Source organism: Saccopteryx bilineata, chromosome 1 (genome assembly GCF_036850765.1).
Source record: "Saccopteryx bilineata isolate mSacBil1 chromosome 1, mSacBil1_pri_phased_curated, whole genome shotgun sequence".
NCBI lineage: Eukaryota > Metazoa > Chordata > Mammalia > Chiroptera > Emballonuridae > Saccopteryx > Saccopteryx bilineata.
Genome location: NC_089490.1, coordinates 5,570,769 through 5,584,859, shown reverse-complemented (window position 1 = coordinate 5,584,859; position 14,091 = coordinate 5,570,769). Strand labels below are relative to the sequence as shown.

Genomic DNA, 14,091 nt, shown 5'->3' with positions numbered 1-14,091 from the left:
GGCCGTAGGAACCGCCCCTCGCCCGCTGGGTCCAGGCTGCCCCTATCCCGCTGCGCCCTTTGCGCCGCCCCGCTGGCTCTTGTCCTCTCTGTGCTCCAGCGGCCCCGACATGCCTGCGTGGGAGATGGCGCTCATTCTCACTGCTTGGCCCAGGGGCGCGCATTCGCCTTGGGGCTTCCCAAGAGGGGATAGGTGGGGCCAGCCCCCGGGTTGCAAGGACGGGCCAGGCCGGGGACTCCAGCCAAGTCAGTGACCCCCTTGTCAAGCCAGCCACTTGGGCTTTAAGCCAGCGACCTTTGGGCTCAACCGGAGCCCACTGGGTCATGTCTATGATCCCACGCTCAAGCTGGTGAGTACGCGCTCCCGCCGGATGAGCTTATTACATTTCCTTGTTGTTCAAGCACTCTCTTGAGTTCCTCTATTCTACTCTCAAGTTTATTGAACATCGTTATGACTGTTTGCTTTGAGTTTGTTATCTGTTCTATTACTCATCTCCATTTCATTAGGATATTTCTCTGGAGTTTTTTTCTTGTTCCTTCATTTGGGGCAGTGGTAGTCAACCTGGTCCCTACCTCCCACTAGTGGGCGTTCCAGCTTTCCTAGTGGGCGGTAGCGGAGCAACCAAACGGCGCTGTGATGACATAGTTTTAAGTATAGTAAGTTGTTTTATAAAGATTTATTCTGCCAAACTTAGCAAAAATCCAACATAAAGTACTTGGTAAGTAATTATTATTATATGCTTTAACTTGCTGTAACTCTGCTTTATACATTTCATAAAGTAAAGTACTTTCCTACTTTATAAATCACCATTACTGTGGAACCAGTGGGCAGTTAGAAAATTTTGCTACTAACAGAGATACAAAAGTGGGCGGTAGGTATAAAAAGGTTGACTACTCCTGATTTGGGGGTATATTCTTATGTCTCCCCATTTTGTTTGACTTTCTGTTTTTGTTCCTTTGAGTTGAATGGAATAGTCATCTCGCCCAGTCTTGAACATGTTGTCTTTGTTACATTGTGTGTTGAACAGTTTCAGCCTGCAAGTTGTAGTTGGGGGGAGGTGCATGCAGTGCCTGTCCTGTCACCTGACCTGAAGGAGTGGGTTCTGAATGGGCCGCCTGGGGTGTGTGAGCCTCCTTGTCTTTTAATCTGGACAGGGCTGCCAGGTGTAAAAGGGGCTGCGTGGTGTGTGCTTGTGTGTCCTGTTTTAATTATCCGTTGTCAGAGCATGGTCTGCGCTGGGTTACCTGGTTGCTTTCTTGTATCTCACCCCCCATTAGATCCACCCTTTGTCCTGGTGGGGTAGCCTGGGTGCACACACAGCCTTAATTTGTTCATTCTTCACCTTCTCGGGGCTTGGCAGCCCTGTGCACATGCACAGCATTGCCCCCCTCACTCCTCACTGGGCCACAAGGTTTTGCTTGCTTTGTGCTTTCTTTGGGTAGAGCTGCCCAACCAGTGCGTACAGCAGTGCCTCCCAATCTCTGCACTTTCTCTGATCAAGCAGTCCAGTGTGCAGACCATAGCCCATTTGCTGGCTCCCCATTTTCCAGGAGGGGTAATGCCAGTAGTGACCCACTATCTCTGCATTTTCTCTGTGTGGAATAGTCCTGCAGCTGGTACCAGAGTGTTTGCTATCTCTGCACTCTCTCTAGGTGGGGGAGCCCCACATGCACATGCAGCTCAGTGGGTGAAGTGTCACCCTGCCATACCTACCTGCTGGGTCGATACCTGGGAAAAGGAGCTCTCTTTACACAAGCTACGCTGCCCTCATGATTCTGTTGTATTTAGCTCCAGGAGGGGTGGCTGGGGGTGTGCTGCAGTGCCCTGCAGGTGTCCGTAGAGCCTGAATGGAGCTCCCATCTTCTATCCACATGCCCGAGAGATGTAAACAGTGGCGCTCACTGGTCTCTTTGGTCCTGAGCTGATCCTTCACCTCCTGCAGAGCTCTCATGGTTCCTCAGCCTTCTCTATTCTCTCTCTCTCTTTCTTTCTCTCTCTCGCTTCCTCTCTTTCTGTCTTTTTCACTTGTTATAGAGAAGCTGTTTGTTTCTCAGTTGTATCTTAGGAGGAATTGTTCTAAGTAAAGGGGTACATTGGATGGGTTTTGGGGAGGGTGCAAGCCCAGCGTCCACATGTGCCACCATCTTGGACCCACTGGAGAGTTCTTAAATAAAGTCTCATGTTGGTTGCAGCAACAGGCTTCTGCTCTGATACGCTCTTATTCCTCATATTCGAATGTGTATACAATTTTTGAGACATTGGTTTTCCCTCTGACTTCAATTAGTTGTTGGATCCAGGAGGAGTAGTTTATTTTCACCTTGTTTAGTCTTTTTCTCCTGTGAGGATGGGCACGATAACTTCCAAGCCTCTTACTTGTAGGACCAGAAACTGGAAGTCTTACAGTCTTGTCTCTTGGCTTCGTGTTCCCTATTTGTAAAATAAAGGGATCAGATCACACCATGGTGCCTAAACTCTCCTCTAGTTCCAGCATTCTGTTCATTCCATAAGCACTGACTTGCGTGAATGACAGTGCCAATTTGTGACATTTGCTATATCATTCTACAGGTAGACCTGCAGGTGGACAAAGAGAGGCACAGTTTATTCGAGTCCTTCCTTGATTACGTTTATCAAATCCAAGAATTTCAAGAGTCCAAGAAATTCAACTTTGTGGAACTAGTAAGTTCCATGTATTTTTTAATACCCTAAAAATATTTTCTGAATGCTTGGTAAATGCTGAGAACTTTTATTATAAACTTGGGATTCAAAGAATGTGAATGTGTATAATTCTGATGAATCTCTCTCTTTCCTTGACCATATTTTTTCTCTCTAGCTATGATTTGTTTTTCTCTTATTTCTTTCTTTCTTCCTCTTTCCCTCCCCAGATTTCTCTGTCACCCTTCTTTTCATCTTGTTTTCCTTCCTGCCATGCTTTCATAAAGCCTTTAAAAGTGCCCATCATATACCAGGCCCTGTGCTAGGAACTCATGTCCCTGCAGTCAGTGACTTCCCATTCTATTTTTTTTTAATTTTTTTAAAAAAAATTTATTTTTTCATTTTAGAGAGGAGAGAGACACACAGAGAGAGAGAGAGAGAGAGAGAGAGAGAGAGAGAGAGAGAGAGAGAGAGGAGAGACAGAGAGAGAGAAGTGGGGAGGAGCAGGAAGCATCAACTCCCATATGTGCCTTGACCAGGCAAGCCCAGGGTTTCCAACTGGCGACCTCAGCATTTCCTGTCGATGCTTTATCCACTGCGCCACCACAGGTCAGGCCCCATTATACTATTTTTACTTCTGTCTTTTTAACTTTTTTTATTTAAATCTCCTTAATTTATTATAAAATATGATGTCCTTTGATTTGACAAATATATTGAATTTTAACAGCTTTTTTATTATAAAAAGTGTATTCTTATTGCAGAAATGCTAGAAAAATGTATAAGAAAAACAAAACAACAAATTTTCCATACAGAGGTATTTACTGTTAATATTATGACATTTTCTTCCCATATTCTCTGTGTACCTATTATATTTCTCTATATGTACCCAGGTAGATTGGGTGTGTGTACATCTGTGTGCATAGATGTGCATTGCACATGAGCATATCTCTGTGTCCATGTGTGTCTGTCTGTCATTTGTGTATATCTGTATATATATACAAATGAGTATTCTCTTATCCAATAAACACTTTTTTACTTGTGAGGTAGGTTGGCAATGGGGGAAGGTCTCATGAGGAACCAGGTCCTGTGACTTTGGCTGGAACCACCCACACCCATGACCACGAAAATACGGCCCAGGAACACTTTGTAAAAGAACGGCTGTCTGTTAGCTAATGAAATCTCTCCACGTCATATCAACCCGCCACCACCATTCCGATGCTATAAGTTTCCCTCCAGTGGGGGAAGCTGTGTGACTTTCTGGCCCCTGTCTCGCGGACCAGTGACCCTCACCTGGGATTCACTCTAAATAAAGCTTTTGCTTATCCACACTTGGTGGCTACGTCCCTCTTTCTTCCTGGCAGGAAATACCTTACATTTGGTGCCAAAACCTGGGAGGAGCTTGAAGCTTGTGAGGGCTGCTCTTCTCCCCTTTTCTTCCTGGAAGACCAGGACCTCCAACCTCCCACCCAGTTTGGCGTGTGGTGCGGTAAGTCCCCTGCCTTGAGCCTCCCCTCAGTTCTTTCTGCCTCTGAGATTCTCAGTCCATAATCGCAGCTGCCTCAGGAACCTCCTATCTGTTCCCACTGCATGTGTGGCCGTGAAGACGTCCTGGACACTCTGCTCTACCTGACTGTCATGTGGCCAGAGATTGAGTTGTGGAACACCAATCCTCATCTCTGATCACTCCCGAGGCTGAGGGCAGCCATGGGGGCCCAGAAATCTAAACCTGACTCAAAAACACCCCAGGGATGCTTTATCCAGAATCTCTCAAACATTTATTTCTCCCTAAAGAAGAAGAAACTGATCATCTTCTGCACTGTGGCCGGGCCGCAGAGTCCACTGGATAATTGAAACAGGTGGCCTCCTGAAGGGACTTTCAACTTGAACACCCTCACCAATTTATTGAACTCTTTCTAGAGAACTGGGAAGTGGTCAGAGATCCCTTCCATTCAGGGCTCCTGGTATTTGCACTCCCATCCTAATCTCTGTGCTGCCTGCTCTACAGCGCAGGTCCTTCTGGCCAGAGAAAGCTCCGCTCCTATCTTTCCTCCTGTGCTGACCCCCAGCTCTCTCCCTCTCCTGTCTGACCCTGGGTGGCACCCTTCTCTCAGGACCCCTCTCTGGGCCCTCTGCAGACCTCTTCTTCGGGTCTCTTCCCTCCAGGAAGCCCCATCCCCTGCCGACCAGGAGCCCCTCCCTCTCTGCTGTGTTCTTAAGCCCCTTCCCTGTCAGGTCACCCTCTGTCGGCCATTGGCCCCCACCCAGGTTTACAGGGCTCCTGACCCCACAGTATATCCCTGGTCTTCTTGCAGGAAGGCCTGGCCCTGTCCTGCCTCTGGCTCTGGCGTTTTCGGCTGGAAATGGGTGCTGGGCTCCCCACGAGCCCCCCTCCTCTTATTCTCAACCTCTTTGAACTGGTTTATTATAGACCATTCCTAATCAATCACAACTTACCCGTCAACCCCCCTATTCTTGCAATATACCTCCCCTTTCTATCCTTACTCTGCCATCTTTACAGAGAACACATGGACTGGAGACATCCTCCCATAGGGGGTCCAGATGAAGCACACCCAGCAGTCCCCCTCCATCCAGGAGACAGCGTTCTTCTGAGGGAGCTCCAGCCTGGCTCCCTAAAGCCCAGGTGGACAGGACCCCAAACAGTAATACTGACTACTCCCACTGTAGCCAAGCTCCTGGGGCAAACACCTTGGTATCATGTCTCTCGCCTCAAGCTTGCCCCCATGCAGGACCACTGGCAGTCAGAACCACTGGGCCCCACCTGTCTCCGGCTCATGAAAAGGTTGGGCCCTGCAGATCCTCCTGTTGCTCCTGTTCGTCACACAGGGAACCTGTCCTCAGAGTGCGTTAAAGCAGGGAGCAATGCTGTTACTCTATCAATGTGACTGGCCTGGTGGAAGGAAACATCAATATTCTCAACCGTCTGCAAGAGAAACTGCACAAGAATCTCTCCTTCTACAACTCACTTAACTCCTGGTGGCAGCCACCCACCCTCACCTGGGCTGCCCCTGTCCTAGGTCCTCTTCTAGTTATCAGCACATTACTCATGGTTGCTCCTCTTTTTCCTAGATCCTCACTGGGCCACATCAGCGAGGTTTCCTGAGTCATGGTCAACCAGATGCCGCTACACCCATATACACGACTCCCCTCAGAGCCACCACCTTCCAACCTCCCTTCCCCACGACACCCCTAACCAGCAGGAAGTAGCCAGATGAATAGCAGCACCCCTATCTAACATAAAAGGTCGAAATGTGAGGTCGGTTGGCAATGGGGGAAGGTCACAGGAGGAACCAAGTTCTGGGACTTTGGCTGGAACCACCCACACCCATGTGCACCAAAAGAAAGGGCCCAGGAGCACTTTGAAAAAGAATGACTGTCAGCCAATGAAATTTCACCACGTCATATCAACCCGCCTCCACCATACCGATGCTATAAATTACCACCACCACCACCCCATGGGAAGCTGCCTGACTTCTCTGGCCCCTGTCTCCTGGACCAGTGAACCTTGCCCGGGATGCACTCTAAATTTTTATTATTTTTAATTTTTATTTATTCATTTTAGAGAGGAGAGGGAGAGACAGAGAGAGAGAGAGAGAGAGAGAGAGGAGAGACAGAAGGGGGGAGGAGCTGGAAGCATCAACTCCCATATGTGCCTTGACCAGGCAAGCCCAGGGTTTCGAACTGGTAACCTCAGCATTTTCAGGTCAACGCTTTATCCACTGCGCCACCACAAGTCAGGCACCCGGGATGCACTCTAAATAAAGCTTTTGCTTGTCCACACTTGGTGGCTATGTTCCTCTTTCTTCCTTGGTGGAAAATACCTTTCAGTACTTCTGTTATGTGCTGGGCACTGTGCTCAACACATGGTTGCCTATAGTGAATGAGACAGACTCACTTTCTGTCTTTATGAATACTATACTGTCATGGGGTAGACAGAATGAAAAATATATATAAATAAAATAATTATAAGTTGTGACAAGCACTGGATTTGGCAGTGCAATGCATTTGCTCCCAGTTTTGATTGATCGTGGTGAGGTCCAATATCTCAGCTTCTCGGAAGGCAGAGCTGAGGCCTAAGTTTCAGTCCTTTAGTAATGCGTGTTCTCAGCTATAAAACTGAGAAAATTTACAAGTGATGAAACAAATACCCTGGGAGGTGTTCTGTGACCAAAAGAACCTAGCTTGTCAGTAGTGACCCAGGCTCAGATAAATTCTGGATGCCCCCAGCTTAGGGGGTCTCTCAGTCTGGACTGCTGCCACAGCACAAGAAAAAGTGCATGTTAAGAAAGGGGACACTTTCTGCTAAACAATTAGAAATAGTGTTTATGCCCCTGACTGTCAAGAGCAAAGAAAAGTCTTCTGGTGTTGTCACCACAGCAGATAGGTTATTTTTAATTACCTCATCTTTTCTCTATTACACCCCCGCCCCAAAAGACAATGGCTTGCTCTCACCAGAGAGCTCAGTAGTTAGAGCATCACACCCATACACTAATGTCATAGGTTTGATCCTGGGTCAGGGCACATACAGAAACAGATTGATGTTTCTTACTGTCTGTCTGTCTCCCCCCCACACCTCTCTCTAACATTAATAATTAAAATTTTAAAAATAGAAAAAAATGATAATGGCTTTTTTTGTTGTTGAAGCTTAAATTGTATAGAGGAATGAATTATGTTTTTCAAAATCTCACCCCAAGAGGAAAAAAACTGGTAAGGTTGTAAAGTACCATATTTTCCCATGTATAAGATGCCTCCCTGTATAAGATGCACCTTAATTTGGGGGCCCAAAGTTTGAGAAAAAGATAACAAATGTGAATAAGCGGGAAATGCAAGTTAAAAGCTACAACCACTGTATAAGATGCATCCAGTTTGTAGACCCCAAATTTTTCAAAACAGATGTCTTATACATGGGGAAATATGGTATACACTCTTCAGATGTCTCTGTGAACATTTTTCTCTTTTACTTTCTCTGGATTTAATTTACTATCCTGGTTCCTAGTATGGGTGGAAAGGCTGTGTATTTTAAGGTTTTTCCCCCTAAAATGTATTCATCACTACATTTTGCCATAGGTTTTCTTATGTAGCTTTTGTTTTCATTAATTTTAAAGTATTTTGTAACTTGAATTGTGATTTTGAGGGGGGGTTATTTAGGAGTGAATTTCTTAACTTAAAAAAGTAAGGGTTTTCTAGTTAGTTTCTATTACTGATTTATAGATTAAGTGTAATGACAAGAAACATGCTTTCTATCATTTCAAAGGTTTGAAGTTTGTTGCAACTTGCTTCATAGAACACACTGTATGGTCTCTGGTAAATGTGTTCCAAGCGCACTTCTCTGCTGCCACCTCGTGTGCATCTTGAGAATAACAGCTAGGTAAGAGTCGCCAGAAAGTTATCTCCTCTGCTGCTATCTGGGTGCAGGAAGCCAGAAACTGTCAACCTACTTCTGCATCACGGACGTGTCTGTTACCATTTCTTCACTTTGAATTTCTTTGCATGCTTCTGTTTTAGGCATGGCATGGGGCGGAAACGACGCGAGCCATGGACTGCGAGGGGCATGGACAGTGCGGGGCGGGGCTCTTGGCTGGGCGCAATGCGTGGGGCAGGGCTCCGGCTGTACACGGAGTGGGGGAGACGGCGCGGTGCGGACGTGGTGCAGGCTGGTGATGCGCGGACCGCACGGGGGGCCGGGACAACGAGGGGTGGGTGGGGCAGCGAGGGGCGGAAGGCCTGAGGCGCAACGGTGTGGGGCAGGACTGGGGCGGGAGCGTGGTGTGGTGCTGGCGGGCCTGCCCCTGGCACAGAACTGCCGGGGGCAGGGTGGACTGCGATGCGATGAAGAGGCAGGTGGGGCACCGCGGGGCAGGGTAGACAGTGAGGGGCGGGGACGTCCAGGGCAGGACACCTCCCTGTGGCGGGATCAGTCCCTGGAAAGGAACTCCAGCCTCGCCTTAGACAGGAGCTTCCTCCCCGGAGAGGGGATAACTCCCTGCAGAGGGTCTCCCTCCTTTGATTTGGTGACCTTCCGAGGGAGGGGGCCCTCCCTTCTGTAGAGTGGCTCTCCTTCCACGGAGGGAGGGGCGGCCCCTCCGTGGAGACGTTTACTGAGGGCAGGGAGCCTTCCCCCTCCCCCTGGTCTCCCTTGTCAACTTAAGCAACGTCCAGACCTATAAAATATTTATGAGTTTATTTTAGCCAAACTGTCGACAATTGCTGGTAATCAAAGTCTCAGCGGATTGAAAAAATGATCTGGAAAAATGGCGGTTTGCCCTGTATCTTGTACATCAGATTTGAAGTAGAAAATGGGGAGGGGGGTTATGTGAAATTGATTAATGACAGATTAGGGAAGCCAAGAACCAGAAGGCAAAGCTGAGAAATCTGTGGCACTGAGTAGAAGTAAAAATGTATATACTGAAATTTCTTTTACATGGACAGGAATAAAATAGCTAACAAGGACCGTGATAATAACAACAATGTGGGTGGCTGGCTTCTGCTTTGCTGATATGCTTGCTCTGAGGATTGCAGGAAAATATTACCCTTACATTTCAAAGGGGGTGCTATTGTTAGATAGGATAGACAGGCATCAGGGGAGGAAAAGGGGAGGGGAAACAGAGGGGGTTTTATCTCACCCACTGAAGGGGGGGGGGGGTCAGCGGTCACACTGTCTACCAGAATAAAATCACCAAAGGTCCAAACAGCCTTGAAATACTGTACATTAGTCAGAGTATCAGTGAAAGGCAACCTTGGAAGTTACAGTTAAAATGTATATGATCTCGGCCCTGGCCGGTTGGCTCAGCGGTAGAGCGTCGGCCTGGCGTGCGGGGGACCTGGGTTCGATTCCCGGCCAGGGCACATAGGAGAAGCGCCCATTTGCTTCTCCACCCCCCCTCCTTCCTCTCTGTCTCTCTCTTCCCCTCCCGCAGCCAAGGCTCCATTGGAGCAAAGATGGCCCGGGCAGCGCTGGGGATGGCTCCTTGAGGGGCAGAGCATCGCCCCCTGGTGGGCAGAGCGTCGCCCCTGGTGGGCGTGCCGGGTGGATCCCAGTCGGGCGCATGCGGGAGTCTGTCTGACTGTCTCTCCCTGTTTCCAGCTTCAGAAAAATACAAAAAAAAAAATGTTAAAATGTATATGATCTCTAAGACCCCAACAAATAGTGGTGCCCAGACTAGCTGAGTTGCCCACTTGTATCTTGTGCCAAGTGCTCAGCTTTGCTTAATAAACTGCTGGCTCTGGTTGAACACTGCACCCTGCTTCTCGCCTGAATTCTCTCTCACCTGAGAAGCCCCCTTGGACCTGAGTTTTCTCCATGCCATTATCAGGTACATTATTGTAGATGCAAAAGACAACAGACAGGCTCACATAAAGTAAGCCTTTGACCTTTGTTAGAGAAAAATACCTCTCTAGACATGACTACCCACCACAAACTGCTTGCTTTTAGTTAGAAAGTTTTAATTTCACACCATCCTGTGTGGTTATTTTAGGTCTATGAGTTTGTAAGGCTGCTATGCAAGTCTCCCCTGAGCTTGTCAGGTTCAGCATGTGGCCCCTTTTTTGTTCACATCCTCCTTAGAGATGCTGGCTTCCTAGAGAAGTGCTCCCCTGTCCCAGTAGAGCCCAAGCTTTACATAGATCAGGGATCCCCAATTCGACTTCCTCATGCAGTGGGACACTCCTGCTTAACAGCAGGGCTGGCAGCCTCTTTGAGACTACTGTGGAGGGGGCTATGCAGATTCTACTTATTAGTACTGAGACCAATCACCACCAGAGGAAAGACACTGTGAGGTTGGTTGGCAATGGGGGAAGGACATGTGAGGAATCAGGCCTGGGAACTTTGGCTGGAACCACCCACATCCATGCCCGCCAAAAAGAAAGGGCCCAGAGCCCTTTGAAACAGAATGACTGTCTTTCAGGCAAAGAAATTTTGCTACATCATACCAACCCGACCACCCTACCAACACTATAAATTACCTTCAACCCCCCCCACCAGGGAATCCACGTAATTTCTCTGGTCCCAGTCTTGCGGACCAGAGGACCTCGTCCAGGAAGCGCTCTAATAAATAAAGCTCTTCTATTCCACACTTTGTGGCTACGCCCTTCTTTCTTCCTTGGTGGGGAAAATACCTTACATTTGGTGCTAAAACCTGGGAGGAACTTGATGCCCGCTGGGGCTGCTCCTCTCCCCTCCCCTCCTGAGAAAGAACCAGGACCTCTGACCTCCCACTCACTTTGGCACATTGTGCAATAAGTCCCTGTAAGAATGAGATGGCAGGGGTTATTGTCTGGTAATTAAGGGTGGGGTCAGGCAGCCAAGTGGAACAGCAAAACGGCAGTTGGAATTCACATATCTGTCAGTCCCCTGCCTCCAGCCTCCCCTCAGTTCTTTTCTCCGAGGCTCCCTGTCTGTAATCGCAGCTGCGTCAGGGACCTCTTATCCGTTCCGAGTGCGTGTGTGTTCGTGAAGATGTCCTGGATACTCCCACTCTACCTAACCATCTGGTTGCCAGAGCTTGTGTTGCAGGAAGCCAATTCTCATCTCTGACCACTCCAAGACTGAGGGTGGCCATAGAGGCACAGGAATCTAAACCTGACTCAAAAACACTTTTGGAGTGCCTTATCCAGAATCTCCCTCTCTAAAGAAGAAGAAACTAATTTTCTTCTCCGATGTGGCCGGGCCAGAGAACCCACTGGATAATTGAACCAGGTGGCCTCCTGAAGGGACTTTTGATTTTAACACCCTCACCAATTTAACTATTGCCAAAATCTGGGAAATGTTTGGAGATCCCTTACATTCAGGGCTTCTGGCATTTGCACTCCCGTCCTAATCTTTGTGCCAGCTGCTCTACAGTGCAGGTCCTTTTATCCAGAGAAACCTCAGCTAAACCCTCCACATCCTGTTCTTTCCTCCTTTGCTGACTCCCCTGAGGAACTCTCTTCCCTCCTGCATGACTCCTTCTGTCCTTTCCGGCTCTTCCACTTCCTTCGCTGGATCCTGTTTCTCCTTCACCTGCAAATACCAGTCCCTCTTTCTCCTCCCCTGCTGACCAGGGGCCCCTCCCTTCTCTGCTGTGTCCTTAAGCCCCTTTCTAGTCAGGCCCTACTCCCTCGGTCATTGGCCCTCACGTGGGCACTCACTCTGGCTCAGGGGAAATGTGTTACTATATCTACTAACTCTAAATATGCTTTTCTTATAAACCACAGCCACTCTGCCCTCTGGAAGGAAAGGAGCTTTCTCACTACCAAGGGCTCTCCCATAATCAATGCTACCCTCATTTCTAAACTTTTGCAGGCATTACAGCTTCCCACTGAGGTGGCTGTGGTACATTGTAGGGACCATCAAACCTCAGGACCCAATGGCCTTGGGAAATCTCAGGCTGATGCAGCTGCTCAATACCTCCTCCTGGGAAGCCACCCCCACTCATCTCATGTGTCTCTCCACCTCCTTGAAACTTTCCTACACTCCTGAGGAAGAACAGACCCTCCGCAGAAAGGAGGTATGCAACCAGGAATGGATATTTGTCACAGATAGAATTGCCTTACCAAAAGGACAGGCTGAAACTCTCCTGTCTGATATCCACTGTTCCTTACACATAGGGCCAAAAGCTCTCTATCGGTTCTTGCAACCACTGTTTTTCTTCCCAGGCCTCCAGCACACTATTGGAAAGGTACACGCAGCATGCACTATCTGTTCCAAAACCTCCACACAAGGGGGACTTTGCCCCCACTTCCCTACTCATCAACTGAGGGGACACATGCCAGGCCAGGATTGGCAAATTGACCTCACTCATATGCCCCCTCACAAAAAACTCTGTTATCTCTTAACTTTTGTTGATACCTTTTCAGGGTGAATAGAAGCCTTTCCTACCTCATGAGAGATGGCAGACACTGTTGCCTCCATTCTTGTTGAACATATCATCTCGCAATTTGAATTGCCGACTACCATCCAGTCAGACAACTGCCCAAATAGTCCAGCATGATGCTACCTCTCTCAACATCACCTGGAAGCTCCACATACCCTATCACCCTCAATCATCGGGTAAGGTGGAAGGGGCTCATGGCATCCTGAAGAGTCTAACTAAACTTCCCATCGAGACCAGGCTTTCCTGGCACTCACCAGAATCAGTGCAACCCTGTGAAACCCCACTGGACTCACCCCTTTTGAGCTGGTTTATGGTGGACAATTCCTAATCAATCACAACTTACCTGTCAACCCCCTCCTCTTGCCACCTACCTCCCCTTTCTGTCTTTACTTCGCCACCTTCTCAGGGAACACATGGCTCGGACCCTTCCTCTCATAGGGGGTCCAGATGAAGCACACCCAGCAGTCCCCCTGCAGCCAGGAGACAGCGTTCTTCTGAGGGAGCTCCAGCCTGGCTCCCTACAGCCCAGATGGGTGGGACCCCATACGGTAATACTGACTACTCCTACCACAGCCAAGCTCCTGGGGCAAACACCTTGGTACCACATCTCTCGCCTCAAGCTTGCCCCCATACAGGACCGCTGACAGTCAGAACCACTGGGCCCCACCCTTCTCTGGCTCACCACAAGATTGGGCCCTGCAGATCCTCCTGTTACTCCTATCCCTCCCACTGGGAACCTGTCATCAGAGTGAGTTAAAGCAGGGAGCCATGCTGTTCAATGAGACTGACAGTGGAAGAAAACATTGGGATCTTCCACCGTCTACAAGAGAAACTGCACAAGGACCTCACCTCCTACAACCCGCTTAACTCCTGGTGGCAGCCACCCATCCTCACCTGGGCTGCCCCTATCCTAGGTCCTCTTCTAGTTATCAGCATATTACTCCTGTTTGCTCCTCTTTTTAAAATTTTTATATGACTGCATCCACGAAGTTTCTCGAGTCACTGTCAAACAGATGTTCCTACACCCATATACATGACTCCCCTCAGAGCCACCACCTTCTGACCTCCCTTCCCCACAATGCCCTTAACCAGCAGGAAGTACCCAGAGGAATAGCAGCGCCCCTATCTAACATAGATGGTCAGAATGTGAGGTTAGTTGGCAATGGGGGAAGCTCACATGAGGAACCAGGTCCAGGAACTTTGGCTGGAACTGCCCACACCATTGCCAACCAAAGAGAAATGGCCTGGAGCCCTTTGAAAAAGAATGACTGTCAGCTGATGAAATTTTACCAAGTCATATCAACCCCACCACCCAACAGACGCTCTAAATTACACCCATCCCTCCGCGGGAGAATCCGCACAACTTCTCTGGCCCCCATCTCGTGGACCAGAGAACCTTGACAGGGTAGCGCTCTACTAAATAAAGCTTTTGCTATTTCACAGTTCTTGGCTACACTCTTCTTTCTTCCTCAGCGGAGAAAATACCAACACACCAGTTAGTTGTAAGAATCAAATGGCAGTTCATTAATCACAGATTGTATGACATACCTTGGTACAGCTTAATGGGGCC

General features: G+C 48.5%; 1 protein-coding gene and 1 long non-coding RNA gene across 6 annotated transcripts in view; one reads left to right on the top strand and one right to left on the bottom strand.

Moving 5' to 3' along the window:
- The window catches only part of LOC136306132 (histone-lysine N-methyltransferase PRDM9-like), a 99,761-nt gene that overhangs the window by 12,366 nt on the left and 73,304 nt on the right, over window positions 1-14,091 (bottom strand). The gene's annotated exons all lie outside the window — the stretch shown is intronic.
- On the top strand, window positions 5-12,942 carry LOC136318687 (uncharacterized). Of its 3 annotated transcripts, XR_010728113.1 has the most exons (6): window positions 5-349; window positions 2,566-2,676; window positions 5,740-5,913; window positions 7,925-8,038; window positions 12,505-12,697; window positions 12,928-12,942. It is a non-coding gene; the product is annotated as an uncharacterized lncRNA (long non-coding RNA). The 3 variants fall into 3 exon arrangements; XR_010728114.1 differs by lacking the exons at window positions 7,925-8,038; window positions 12,505-12,697; window positions 12,928-12,942 and adding an exon at window positions 4,014-4,138 and having other exon boundaries at window positions 13-349; window positions 5,740-6,045; XR_010728111.1 differs by lacking the exons at window positions 7,925-8,038; window positions 12,505-12,697; window positions 12,928-12,942 and having other exon boundaries at window positions 89-349; window positions 5,740-6,045.